Raw genomic sequence first — 14678 nt, forward strand, 5'->3', positions numbered from 1 at the left:
TAAATAGTGTTGTGCACCCATTGGGACATCTGATCTATTACCAGCTGCTTCTCCTCATATCCTACTACCGCCCGTGTATATAATCGCCGAGCACCCCTCAACCTGGGGGCTTGAGAGGAAGTCATATCTGTCTTAACAGGAGTAGGGGTGGCTGACTCAGAGGGTCGGGCTACTGACGACGAAGGAAAAATTTAAGTCATTAGGGATGTAACAGAGGTCAACAGATCATCTGTCAACAAGGTTGCGGTGGCAGATATCGTAGAGGGGGAGCAAGAATAGCACTACTAGACACAGCAGAAACGGAGGGGACACTTGCTAAAGGTATCGCAAGATACACTCATTGTGGAACGTAAGGGGGCGGAGGACGGGCATTCAGTAGATCCTCTATTTCATCCTCCGCCTCAGGGCGAACTGTGTAACTTGTATCTGTTTGTAATCGAAACTGTCTATCTATACATTCGATTTTCTTTTCTGTCTGATCTTTATCATATGCTATAGCTTTTTGCGTTATGGTCTGTCCATTCTGTATTTTTAACAATTTTTCCTCTCTAATTCGACGCATTTTGACTCTTTCTGCCATAACTGTAGAGCGTCAAACATTCCTTGTCTACTTCTGACAACTGGTTCTTACACTCTTTTACACGCAAAACATGGCCATGTTTCATTCACTCTCAACATATCATTAACCTCGCACCAACCATACACATTGAATTGACACACAATGTATTACAACAAGAAGGGAACATTTTTCTTTTTCAAATTCTAAATCATGATTTCAAAAACAACCAAGGAACAGAGCCTGTCGACTCCTGTTCATAGACAAGTTGTGGCCCAAACAGAAACCAAAAAAAATCAGGCAGTCCAAAGACTACCAAGAGGCCATCAGACAGGAATTAACCACAGACCGGCCTACAGACCATCTCATGGGCCTCCCTGGTTCACCTTCAGGACTATTCTGACTGAGCCCGCTGCCTTAGCGTCGCTTCAGATATGTCAAGAAGTCACCCAGTTACCCCCATGAGCCTTTCCGAGTGCAGTCCGGCCGGGTGTGCAAACAAAATGCCACACCAGGGCGTCAGATCGTCACCTCTATTATTCACCAAACAAGCCCGCGGAGCATCTGCCCCTGCAGCCTCACTGCTACCCCATTAGATCTCCAAAACTCCTTGTGGTGCGCCGACCACCAACCTAACCAAATCCAATTATTTCAACAACGTGGTTTCAAGAGCACAATCCATAAATAATAGGACCAATTCACTCACCTGGTGCACTCAGGTCTGATCGCGAGTTCTCCATTGTCCACTCCAGAAGATCAACTCGGATCAGTTCCCGGGTTACACCCGTAGGACTCCGGCGAGGGGTCACTAGCAGCAGGGGGCCCTCTGATCGCGAGAGCGGAGTCCGGTCATATGTCTTCCAGAAAATTGAGTCCGCCCCCTTGACCAAAGTACTTCCCTAATGTCCTTAATTCACCCCGTGTTACGGGAGGACGACCCCATACGCGGAGTCCCGGCGGTGTCGCCAACTGATGTACCATAACAAATCAAATCCAGACCACACTTACCAATGGCCCGATAATTACTAAATAAGTCAATCAGTCGGCAGTGATGAAGAGGCAATAGTTTATTCTATATAGACTCTGCGCAGAGGAGCCCCCTCGACAGCACCCAGTCAGTGCGCCGAGAAGACTCCCCAATTACACATGAGATCAATCCTTTATACAAACACACGTTACATGAAATAACCATATTTGGCAGAATTCCAATAGGTATGAGATCTTTCGGGAAGGACCATATATGGGAGACAAAGAGAGCTTAGAAGTCTGTTTCTTCTATTAGAAGGAAGGTCAGTAAGGGTAACTCCCTTTCGTCTTGGTACATGGGAGTAACGGCCTGGCGCCAGCAAGAATGCGCTTATCGTCCCTTAACACCAGATGTGACCTTGGGCCTTAGTAGAGGAAAACAGTTATGAGTTCAGCTGTCCAGTAACTCAGCTAATTGGGACCTGAGCGATATATTCAGCAGGCAAAACGTGATAGCCGCCCAGGCCCTGGTCGACAGATTCAAAATGGAGTCTTAGTGATCTCTCGAACTAGGATGCAATTTAGCCTATTTACAAGGAGCGCGAACTACACTCGGTTGCTAATATAGAAATAACGCATAAATGAGAACACATATACATACAGCTATATCATGCTAACAAATATAACGTTAACAACTATGCAAAAAACATTCTGTCCCTCAGGTGGGAAGGGCTGGAAGCCATGCCCCCGGGGACAAGAATAACTATTATCCTAGTTTGGGCTCGATTTATCTCCTACCAGAGTCCACGACGCTTGTTGTGGTGTTAGCTAGAGTACCATGCCTCAACCCCGGGACCAAGAAAGACTTTTACCAGCTGAACAATAAGGTGGTGCACTGGCTCAATTAAAACATTGCCCCTGGGCTTAGACATTGCCCCTGGGCTTAGGGTGGAAAACCAAACTCTCATGGTGCGCCAGACACAGTGGGTTGGTAGCGTCAAGAAATACTGGCTGGGGGACTGCATTATCATCAATTTTAACAATCCAGTCATGGTAAACCGAATCTTAAGCACGGTTGCCCAGTCTAACTACAGGTGTTGTAACTCAGCAATCTTGACACTCCCGCTGGGATACTTCTACAGACCCAATTATTACCAACTACCGTCCCAGCGCGAGCGGCTTCAAGAGGTGGGCCATAGGGGTCGTGCAGAGGGGATTAAAGTGGTAAGCACAGCAAATAGGTTTACTCCTCTGAGCTCATAGGAAGATTGCGATTGACGATGATTGGGTCCCTCGGACCCTGTCGCACCCGCATCCCAGGGAAATGTATCGCCCCCGGAACAGGTATTGAGTGTGAATGGAGGGTGTAAATTTCTTTCTTGGAATATCGTGGGGCTGGGGAGTAGGATTGGGCTCACCGAATGGTTGCCCCTTGTTAAGAGTTTTGATGTGATATGCCTCCAGGAAACTTGGGCTGGAGACAATAATTAGCACCTGGATGGCTATAAAACCCTCTTTGTTCCAGCTACCCCATCCAGGTCAGGGAGAACCAAGAGGGGGCTTATCACCTTTGTTTCTCTAGCTGTCCTTAGCATCTCCGCTCCCAGTAGGAAGGAAAATGCTACTTACCAGTGTGCATCTGTTCTTGGCAAGTAGAGCTGCAGAGATTCACACTCTGAGCATATATCGCCATCTGGTGTGGGGCTCGGATGCTTGCGCCTTGTTGTTGTCTTGGAAGAAGTCTTTTTAGTCACAAGATAGGTGCCTTCTCCTTTGGACGATAGTGCGCATGGGCATCAACTCCATCCTCAGATTGTTTTTCGCCATGTGAGTTTGTAAGAAACAGAGATGTCCATGAGAATGTACCTAAGATAACACTGGAACAGATACAGGTTCCGGGGAGGTGGGGGGGGGCTTGTGAGTCTATGCAGCTATACATGCCAAGAACAGATGCATACTGGTAAGTAGCATTTTCTGTTCGAGTCGCAGAATTCACACTCTGTGCATAGACTGTACAGCCGTGTCTCCTCTAGCGGTGGTTGCCTGTATCTGTAGCAGTCGTTTGAAAAAGTGTTTGCCTGCACATCTACACAATAGTGTTTGGTGAAGGTGTATGTAGTAGAAAATGTTGCTGCCTTACAAATGTCTTCTAGGGGAATGTTCCCTAAGAATGCAATGGAAGCCCCTAGTTGGCGTGTTCAGTGCGCTCTAGGGGGAATTGTTAAAATGCATTTTGCTTCCTGATAGCATATTTGAATGCATTTTACTATCTACCTGGCCATTCCAGCATTGAAAATTGGGTTGCCTTTATGAGGTGGTGAGAAAGCCATAAACAGTTGTTTTGGTTTCCCAAAGGCTTTAGTCCTGTCTATGCAATAAAGTAAAGCTCTTTTGACATCAAGCTTGTGAAGACTTCTTTCCGCTACAGAATCAGGCTTTTGGAAAAATACTGGTAACTCTACTGATTGATTGAGATGGAATGGAGAAATCACCTTTTGAAGAACTGTTGGGTTTGTTCTAAGAACCACTTTGTTGCGATGTATTTGTAAAAATGGTTCTTGTACGGTTAAAGCCGGAATTTCACTTACTCTCCTGAGAGAGGTGATTGCGACAAGGAAAGCTACTTTCCATGTAAGGAATTGTAATTCGCATTTGTGTAAAGGCTCAAACGGGGGACCCATGAGCCTAGTAAGAACATTGTTTAGGTTCCACACTGGAGATGGTGGCAGTCTGGTTGGAATTATTCTTTTAAGGCCTTCCATGAAGGCGTTGATAGCAGGTACCCTAAACAATGACAAATGTTGCCTGTTTTGTAAGTAGGCTGCAAGAGCAGCTAGATGTAATATGATTGATGAGTATGCAAGATTTCATCTTTGTAGATGTAGTAAATAGCAAATAATGTTCTGAATTGAATGCATCTAATGGGTCAATTTTGTTGTTACTGTAGTAAATGACAAACCTTTTCCATTTAGCTGCATAGGAGGCTCTAGTAGTGGGGCGTCTGGCTTCTTTAATAATATTCATACAGTCCATGGGAGGTTCAGGTAACCGAACTCTAAGATTTCAGGAGCCAGATTGCTAGATTCAGTTGTGCTGGATCTGGGTGCCTTATCTCTCCATGGTTCTGCGTCAGCAGTTTTGGGGACAGATGTAGTTTTTGGTGTGGAACTATTGAGAGTTTGAGGAGTGTTGTGAATCATGGTTGCCTTGCCAATGTGGGAGCAACCAGGATCATCTTGAGAGACTAATGTTTGAGCTTGCGTACTACTAGTGGGATGAGTGGGAGTGGCCCAAAAGCGTACGCAAATCTCCCTGACCAGTTCATCCATATTGCATTGCCCTTGGACAATGGGTTTGGGAACCTGGCAGCGAAGGTGTGGCATTTTGTGCCGAACAGATCTATGTCTGGTTGGCCCCACATTTGGAAGAACGGTTGAAGGACTTGTGGATAAAGTTCCCATTCGTGTATTTGTTGAGTCTGACGACTTAACTGATCCGCTATCCGATTGTTTACTCATGGAAGATGTTCTGTCAGGAGATATATGTTTTGTGTAATGGCCCACCTCCATATACTTTGCGCTAGGTGCGACAGCTGCAAAGAATGTGTTCCTCCTTGCTTTTGTATGTAGTACATTGCCGTCATATTGTCCATCCGGACTAAGGCAGCCTTGTTGAGAAGATGTACTTGGACCTAGAAATATTGCCAGTGGTTCTAGGTGATTGATGTCGAGCGCTTTTTGGTGAGTGGTCCACTTTCCCTAAATTGTGTGATTTAGGAGATGGGCTCCCCAGCCGGTGAGTTGTGCGTCTGTTGTTAGCACTATTTGTGAAACTGGCTCTAGGAACGGCCGTCCTTTGAAAAGGTTTTGTGTGTTCCACCACTGCAGAGAGCGATGTGTTTGGCTGTCTACCAACATCAGATCTGTAAGTTGTCCCTGAGCCTGATTCCACTGACATGCCAAACATGCTTGTAAAGGGAGCATCTGAAGTCTTGCGTGAGGTACAATGAAAATGCAAGAGGCCATCATCCCTATTAGCTGCATAAACACTTGTGCTTAGAGAGAGTGTTGAGGCTGAAACTTGGTGATGAGGGTTTGCATGCTGGCTATCCTGGCTGGATTGGGGTATGCTAGAGCTTTGCAAGTGTCGATTGTAGCTCCTAGATACTGATGTACGTAAGAGGGTTGAAGGTGTGACTTGGTGTAGTTTAGTGTGATCCCTAAATCGTGTAATAGCTGGATCATTTGATAAGTGTGATGAACCCAGTGACGTATTACTTGGCATTTAAGAGCCAGTCGTCCAGGTATGGAAATGCGTGGATTTGCTGCCTTCTTAAGTGCGCTGCTACTACTGCAAGGCACTTTGTGAACACCCTGGGTGCTGTAGTCACCCCAAATGGAAGGACCTTGAACTGATAATGCTGGCCGTCCACTGTGAATCTTAGGTATTTCCTGTGAGCGGGGTGTATGGGAATATAGAAGTAGGAGTCCTTGAGATCAAGGGTGGCAAGGAAGTCGCCTCTTTGAAGCAGTGGAAGGATCTGCCGAAGAGTGATCATGTGAAAATGATCTGATTGAATGTAGAAATTGAGAGGTCTGAGGTCCAGTATTGGTCTTAGAGTCCCGTCTTTTTGGGGGATTAGGAAATACAGGGAGTAAACCCCCGTTCATTGATGTTGTATGGGAACTGGTTCTTTTGCGTGCTTTTGAAGCAGTGAAAGAACTTCTTGTTTGAGGAGTGTTCGATGTTCCCTGGACATTGGACGCTGTTTGGGTGGTATGTTGAGGGGAGCAGCAGAAAGTTCCAGGCAGTAACCATACTGGATAATATGTCTTACCCACTTGTCCATAGTGATGAAATTCCAGACAGGTAGGAACTGTGATAGTCTCCCTCCAACCGGAGTGGAATGGGCTGGAGGGAAGTCACTGCTTACTAGCGGGGGAGGTGCGAGTGTTGTCGTTACCTCGACCTCTCCCTTTGTTGTTACTTTCCCTGTATCCACCTCTAAAATATCCCCTACTGGAAGAAGTGTGTGTGGTGTTTTTGTATGAAGAGGAAGTAGTGTCTGTACCAATGTTCTTGGATTATCCTCTGTAGAAGGAGCGGCGAAAGGAACCACGTATGGATGGAGAGACTGTAATGCTCCCATGGATTTAGCAGTCTCCGTGTCCTTTTTCAATTTTTTGGTGTCTACAGCCGGTCCAAAAAGTTGTTGCTGATTGAACAGCTGGTTGAGGATAGTTGTTTTTACCTCCAGTTTGAAGCCAGAAATGTGCAACCAAACATGTTGTCTGAGTAACATGCTAGTGTTAAAGGCCCTAGAGGCGGTCTCTGCTGCATCAAGAGCACACTTGTTTTTGTTATTTGTTTATTGGTTTTACTTAATGCACAATTGTCAATGAACATCTTATACCACAATATAAGTATACAGTAGAAATCAATGGCCAGTTGAATTACGAGAGAACAACAAACCAAACTTCCGGTACCTCCTCTAACTTCTCTGCATTATATCAATCTCCAGAGGGGAGGCATAATAGCAATAAAGCAGATCCATTTGAAAATAATCAGTAGTGATCAAGGAACATAACATCAATACTCTTCATATATAATTAATGACTTGGAATAACAGGTCACAGATACATTGCATCGACATAGGCAGTGACATAATTACATCTCATTAAATACATGTCTTCAAATTCCCAGCCCCTAGCACACATAGGAGGTGGACTGCGGACTAACCCCATCGTACTGTAGTTAATCGGACTCACCAACTGAAGTAGGAGCAGCCGCACTAGCCAGAGAATGTGCCCTGCTGTTGGACCATTGTATAAACGGCTCCCATATGTCTTTGGGCCGAGATGTTGGTGGCATAAGTTCCCAGTACCCGGGTGTGGCCGTATGTGACATCCGATAACCATTTATCAAAAGTGGGTATCCTTTTCCTGCCCCACTTAAGTGCAATCTGCCTGCGCGCATATAGCAATAGGAGAGCATGTAACTTGCGCCTACGGGGTAATGTGTGCTGTACCAGCCCTAGTAGACCCAGGTGTGGTGATGCCTCATCTCTACGTTCAACTATCTGATTGATTGCCGAAAAAATGTCTGTCCAGTAATGTATATGTAAGAAGGAAGCAGGTTCATACCCGCATCTCCAACATCGCTCATCCTCGCGCAACTTCATTTTGTGGAGACTAATAGGAGTTCTATAATACCGATGTAAGAATTTAAAATGTATAAGTTGGAGTTTGTAATTGGGGGATAAGTCCGATAATTGTTTGCAACAGTAGTCCCATTGCTCTTCTGTCAAGGGAGGATCCAATTTGGCGTTCCAGAGCTGCAAGGATTTGGGTTGAATAATTGGGGTCTGGTCCTGCATGGTGGTGTATAGCCTAGAGACTAGTATCCGAGGGGAGGCCCTGGCCAAGATGTTATCTAATGCGTTTAGTGTCGGAGGGGCCTCCGAGAAACCCTTTCACATCGCGCGGCATGCAGCTTTCAATTTATGGTAGGTGAACCGCTCAGCAAATGTCAATGCCTGATCTTCTGTGTCTGCGGGTAGGGGCCTAAAACTGCCCTCTGGATATAGGTCGGCAAAGGTTAGCAGCTGCGTACCTCCTATCTCTACCACCCCACCTCCTTGCTCCAGACCCGGTATAGTGGGGTTATCGCGCAAGGGCATGGAGGGCGCGTACAGTAGTGGGACATTAGCTCGCCGCTGGAGTTCACTCCAGACCCATCGCAACATGTTAGCAGTGTTGATGTCCTGCCGGGGCTGTGGCGCCTTTTTGTAGAGTTTAACCTTCAAAGGAGTGGGCGCAACAGCGTCCATCTCAACCGTGACATGCGGCTGATAAGGGGTAGGGTATACCCAGAAGTGAAGGAATTGTGCTTGTGCACACAGTGCATAAAGTGGCATGTCAAGAGCTCCGAGGCCACCTTGCTTAAGTGGAAGCGTCAGGAGATCCCAGGATACTCTCGCCTGACTCCCAGCCCACACCAAAGACAGCAGCTATGTTCTAAGGCTTTTATAAAAAATGCTGCGTAAGAGGGAGCGGTACGTTAGCAAACAGATACAGGAATTTCGGCAATATGACCATTTTTATCAATGCCACCCTCCCAGTAATGGATAGTGGCAGTTTAGACCATATAGCTACTTTCGTCTCCAACCAGTCCATGGCCCTCCCAAAGCTTAAATTCCATATGTTCTGCAGATCATGGCTTAGGCACACTCCCAGGTATTTTACTTCGTCTGCTTCCCAGCGCAGCGGATATTCCGAAACCACCTCAGGAGTACCATCTGTAAGCGGGAATATTACAGATTTCTTCCAGTTGATGGCAATACCAGAGATACCGCCAAAGTTAATGAATTCACGGAGCACAGGATCCAAGTTTTCGGAGGGGTTGAGGATGTACAAAGTAACATTATCCGCATATATGGAGATCACTAGGCTTCTGGAGCTGAAGCCAATCCCCCGGGCCGTGTGGTGCTGCCAAATTCTGGCCGCACGTGGTTCCATTGCGATAGCAAACAAAAGGGGAGAAAGGGGACAGCCCTGCCTTGTTCCCCTGCATCAAGGGCACACTTGATTGATGCATTGGTTATTAATTTATTTGGATGAGATCATTGGCCTTGGTCTTGTATTGATCTGGTAAATGTTGCAATAGGGTTTCTAGTTGGTCATAGTGAGCCCTATCATACCTAGCAAGTAATGCTTGTGTGTTGGCTATCCGCCAGTGATTAGCTGCTTGAGCAGCAACTTGTTTGCCGGAAGCATCTAATAATTTAGACTCCTTGTCCGGAGGTGGTGTCTCACCAGAGGTCTGAGAATTAGCCCATTTTCTAGCGTTAGGTGCCACCAGGGAATCTTAAGGGAGTTGAATTTTGATGTAGGCGGGATCATTGAGAGGAGGTTTATATTTGTTGTCAATTCTCAGATTGAGAATTCTAGCCCTAACAGGGTCTTTAAATATGTCAGGGGCATGTTTAATGACACCTTTTAACATTGGCAGGGTTTGTGCAGTCTTTAGTGGCTGCTCAAAAGTGTCTGAATGCATTGAAACACCATGGTATGTAGCTGCCTTATTAACCAACTGACTAAAGCCAATATTGTCATCTGGGGGAGATGGCTTTGTTGGGTATGCCTGGGGATCAGGGAGGTCTGGAGGGTCGACCGGGTCATCATAATTTTCCCAGCCGTCCTGTGGTAAGTCTGTGTCGGTATCAGAGTCTGTAAAAGGGTCATTGTTGCCTCCCCATTGCCTAAATTATCATCGACCTGTGGTAATGGTGAGTTTGGTGGAAGTATAGGAGAGTGTGGAGGAGAGATAGGATTGGTAGGAAGAACAGGAGAAGAAGGTTGTATAGGTTTAGTAGCACCATTTCTTTTCTTAACAGGCACTGCAGGAATGCCTGGTGTATACAGTTTCCTCTTCTCGTGTGGAACAGTAGACACATGTCCGGTTTTAGGGTCTATGTGGAGTGTTTTTTTATTCGGAGCGATAGGATCTGGTCGAAAAAGTTCTTCCTCTTCGGTAGATGCTTTCGGTGCCGATCTTTTCGGGTCCAAACGTGGTTTGGATTTCTGCTCCGGAGCCCTGGAAGGTGTTTTTGGATCCTTCGGCTTCGATGTGGAGGCGGAAATCTTTTTTGGTTCCGAATGTGTTGGTTTAGGATCCGATGCCTTTTCTTTTGGCGCCGGGGTGGTCGATGCTGATTTCTTTCTGGGAGTAGGCTGGGCTCCCGACTTCGGTGCCGATGGCGCCTGTGGGACACTAACATGCGGTTTGCTCGGTCACGAGCTGCCTGAAGGCTTGTCCTTTGTCTTTGGAGCCGAGCCCGGGGGCGGGGCTTCTGAACATTGTTTTCGGTCACGGCTGGGGCCAACAGGCGAAGTCTTGACCAGGGCCTTCTTTTTTGCAGATGGGGTTGGGGATGCGGCAGTGGTACTCACTCGTTGATCTGGAGGGATGGGTGGTCTGAGTTGGAGTGGTCTGCTTCGGACACGATTTCCAGTTCCTCAGAATCTTACTCCGGGACATCGGGACCTGCATCAAAGATGTCCACCGGTACCGGAGCTGCTTGCTGCGCCATGATGTGTCGTCGGGCCCGGCGATCGCGGATGGTCTTTTTGGATCGAAAGGAGGCGCAGGCCCGGCAATTATTCTCATTGTGCTCTGTCGAGAGACCCAGATTACAGACCTTATGGTTGTCACTGTGTGGGAATTTAGCTCCACACTGGGGGCATTTTTTAAACAGAGTCCTTTCCATGAGCCGTAGGCCCAAATGGCGTCAATAGCCCCAGCGGCCCGTGTCGGCCACAGGAATGGGATATTTGAGGATGGAGTCGATGCCCATGCACACTATCATCCAAGGGAGGAGTCACCTATCTCGTGACTACAAAAGACTTCTTCAAAGACAACAAGGTGCAAGCATCGAAACCCCACACCAGATGGCGATCTATGCACAGAGTGTGAATTCTGCTGCTCATATGCCTCGAACAGTGGGTTTCTGTTGCAGTATCCCCCCCCACTTTTTGCCAGACTACTATTGCACCTTTTTTGGGTGTGTCCTGGGTGCCAATCAGATTCCCAGGGCCTGTGTTCTTTCCCCAAAACTAACCCAATTGACATCTCTGTCCACATGTCAGCCCCTGGTAAATGGTACCACAGGTACCCATGGCACTGTGACCAGAGAAGGCCTCTAAGGGCTGCAGCACTTATTGTGCCACCCTTAGAGGCCCTGTACCCTGACATTCACACACTGCCTTGGCAGGCTGCATGTCTTGGTACAGAACAAAGTGAAGACTCGACATGGCATACATCCCTGTGTGCCACGCCCACAAACCACTGCCCTCGCATACATCAGTCACCCCTCTAGCTGGGTGCCCTATGCCAGTGGTGAGTGTACAGGTGCATGAGCCCTGTATCCCTACAGTGCCCAAGTCTATTCCTGGGCACTGTAAGTGCAGTGCTGCCATTAAGAATAAATGGTGCTGGGAGCTTGTCATTACGAACTCCACAGCACCATTTATGTATTTATTTATTTTGAAAGTTTTATATAGAGCGAACAAGATCTTTGCAGATATCAGAGCGCTTTACAAGGGCAGGGGGATAAAAATACAAAGTAATAAGGCGTATATACAAAGTAATATTTGAGGTAGTTAGGTACAAGGTGCTTAGTTACATAGGTAGGTCAAAGGACATGAAGTAGGTCACAGGTGAGGTAGTGTCGGTACACTGTGCATAGACAAACAATTGCGTCAATAATATAAAGTACAAGAATAAGGAGCATATACTTGCTTAAGCGTGTTTAAAATATTTAGAGCTTAAAGGTGGGCATAGTTGAGGTGGGTGTGTGCAGGATGTATAGTCCCACAGGTGCGACAGTAGTAGAGAAGTAGGGATCGTTGAGGTGGAGTGGGTAAAGTGTGCAAAGTCAACCAGGTGCGTCAACAATATAACAATATACATAGGTGCGTCAAACATTATAACAAAATACCAAGAGTGAGCGTATACAGTCAAGTAATTCGATAATACGGGTAGTACAATAGACCTGGGGGGTCGGGCAGGTCTTACAGAGCAGATTCATGAGTGATACGGAATAGTAGATCATGTGTATTTTGCCATGAGTATCGCTTTAACTTCTTTCTTAAAAAGTGTTTTGGAGGAGATGAGCCTTGTTTCAGGCGGGAGTGAGTTCCAGATCCTGGGTGCCATTCCTGAAAAGGAGCGTTTATATGTTTTTTCCTTCCGAAATCTTCGAGGTTTCAGCAAAAGATTGTTTGTGCTTCTAGTAGTTCGGGAGCCACCCGAAATTGTCAGCTTTTGAGTGAGGTAGGCGGGTGAATTCAGGTGAATAGCCTTGTGTGTCATGCATGCGATTTTCAGATGTATTCTGGCTTCAAAAGGTAGCCAGTTCAGTGATTTAAAGTCCGGGGAGATATGCGAGTGTTTTTTTGAGCCGGTGATGAGTCTCGCTGCGGCATTAAGGGACGCTCTTAGGGGTGCCGTTGTAGTTAGGGGGAGCCCGCAGAGGGCGGTGCTACCGTATTCTATGTGCGGGATGAATATAGATTGCACTGCAGTTTGGAAGTCTTTGGCAGGAAGGAAGGGTTTAAGTTTTCTCAGGGTATTGATTTGGAAGTTCGCTCCTTTGGTTGCCTTGCTGATGTGCTGCTGCATGTTGAGATTGGTGTCAAGTGTTATGCCTAAAGATTTTGCTGAGTCTACGACGATGGGCTGTACATTTAGAGCCGTTAAGTGCTTAAGCCATGTTTGAGCCGTGGATATTTGAGCGGGAGGTGAGATCAGGAGGAACTCGGTCTTCAGAGCATTGAGTTTGAGGTGATTCTCCGCAAGCCAGGATTGGGTGTTTCTGATCGTGGTGTTCAGAAGCATGATGTCCTTGGGAGATTGTATTTTGAGATATAGTTGGGTGTCGTCGGCATACATGTGAGAGTGAACGTTAGATGCCTGTAGCAACGAAGTGAGAGGTTCCATAACTAGGTTGAACAGTGTTGGGGAGAGGGAGGATCCTTGAGGGACGCCTAGCGATACAGGTACCGGAGAGGACAGAAGGTTGTTGCTTTTGATTCTTTGTGTCCGGTTGTGTAGAAATGAGGTGAACCACTTGAGAACAGTCCCAGATATGCCCATTCTTGTGTTTAACAGTTCGAGTAAGTTCTCATGTTTAACTGTATCGAATGCTGAGGAGAGATCCAGAAGGATGAGGAGGCAGGTATCGTTTTGGTCTAGGATTTGGAGGGCGTCGTCCACTATGTGAGTCATGGCAGTTTCGGTACTGTGCCCTGCTCGGAAGCCTGACTGATGAGCGTTTTGGAGATCAAACTTATCTATGTGTTTAGTCAGTTGTAGCTGTACGCATTTTTCCAACAGTTTAGCGAGAGTGGGAATGTTTGTAATAGGGCGGTAATTGTTTAGATCAGTGGGGTCTGCTGTTGTTTTTTTTAGTAGCGGTGTGACTTGCCCTACTTTGAGGGCGTTGGGGATGGATCCTTGTTGAAGAGAGCTATTGATAATCTTAGACCAGAGTGGGAGAAGCCAAGGGGAAAAGTCTTTTACAGCGTTAGCAGGAAGGGGGTCAGAGAGGTGATTGGATGGTTTCAAGGTGCTGAGCAGTCTGCCAATTTCTTCTTCGGAGTAGGTGCCAAAGGATGACCAAGTAGCATTGTTCTTTGGTTGAGGCACTGCTGTGTGTCGGGGGTTGGAGTACAGGATAGCGTCATTGAGGAGATTGCTTCTTATTGTCTCAGTTTTTTGGATAAAGAAGGCAGAGAAGTCTTCGCAGGAAGGTGTAACGTCCATGGAGCTGAGTGTCTGGGGTTGCTCTTTGGATTGTGTTCTGACTAACTCAAACAGTTTTCTTGGACGGTTTTTAGCTTGGGCGAGCTGGAGGCTGAAGAAGTCTCTTTTTGAGCGTTTTATTTTCCTGAAGTAGGCGTTTCTCTGTTTCTTTAGATTTTTTAGGTGCACTGCAGAAGGGGCTGACCTCCAGGTGCGCTCTGCCATTCGCATGGCCCGTCTATCCTCATTGAGGCTTCCGTGATACCATGGATTGGACGTCTTCTTGGACGAGACTCTTTTCAGTTGCATGGGCGCCGCCTCATTGATTATTGTGGACATAGTATTGAGATAGTAGTCAGTCAGAAGTTGAACGTCCGTAGCGCCGGGAGGGGGAAGTAGGAGATTGCAGCTGTTAGGCGGTAAGGAGTTTGGGTTGAGTTTCTTCAAGTCTCTTTTCCACGCTTTGTGCTTAGGGGGTTGAACTGAGTTAAGTCTGATTTTTTCCTTGATGAGGAAGGAGACAATATGATGATCTGACCAGTCACAAGGTTGGATTGACTCCAGTTGAATAGCGCCCTCATTGGCGATGATAAGGTCAAGGGTAGAACCTCTCTTATGGGTCGGGCTATTGCATATTTGGTTGAGATCAAGTGCGTTGAGAAAGCTTTTGAGGCTGTTTACCACTGTGTCATTGCTGTCATTCCAGTGGAGATTGTAGTCGCCAAGGAAAATTTGGGTGTGCTGCCGTCCTGAGTTGGCTGATATTGTATCCATGAGTTGTTGGACGAAGGAGAGCTTGTCCCCAGGTGGGTGGTATATGATGTGTAGTGAGCATACCGGTTTGCTTTCGCTG

The sequence above is a fragment of the Lissotriton helveticus genome (genome assembly GCF_964261635.1).
Source record: "Lissotriton helveticus chromosome 1_1 unlocalized genomic scaffold, aLisHel1.1 SUPER_1_unloc_61, whole genome shotgun sequence".
Classification (NCBI taxonomy): Eukaryota; Metazoa; Chordata; class Amphibia; order Caudata; family Salamandridae; genus Lissotriton; species Lissotriton helveticus.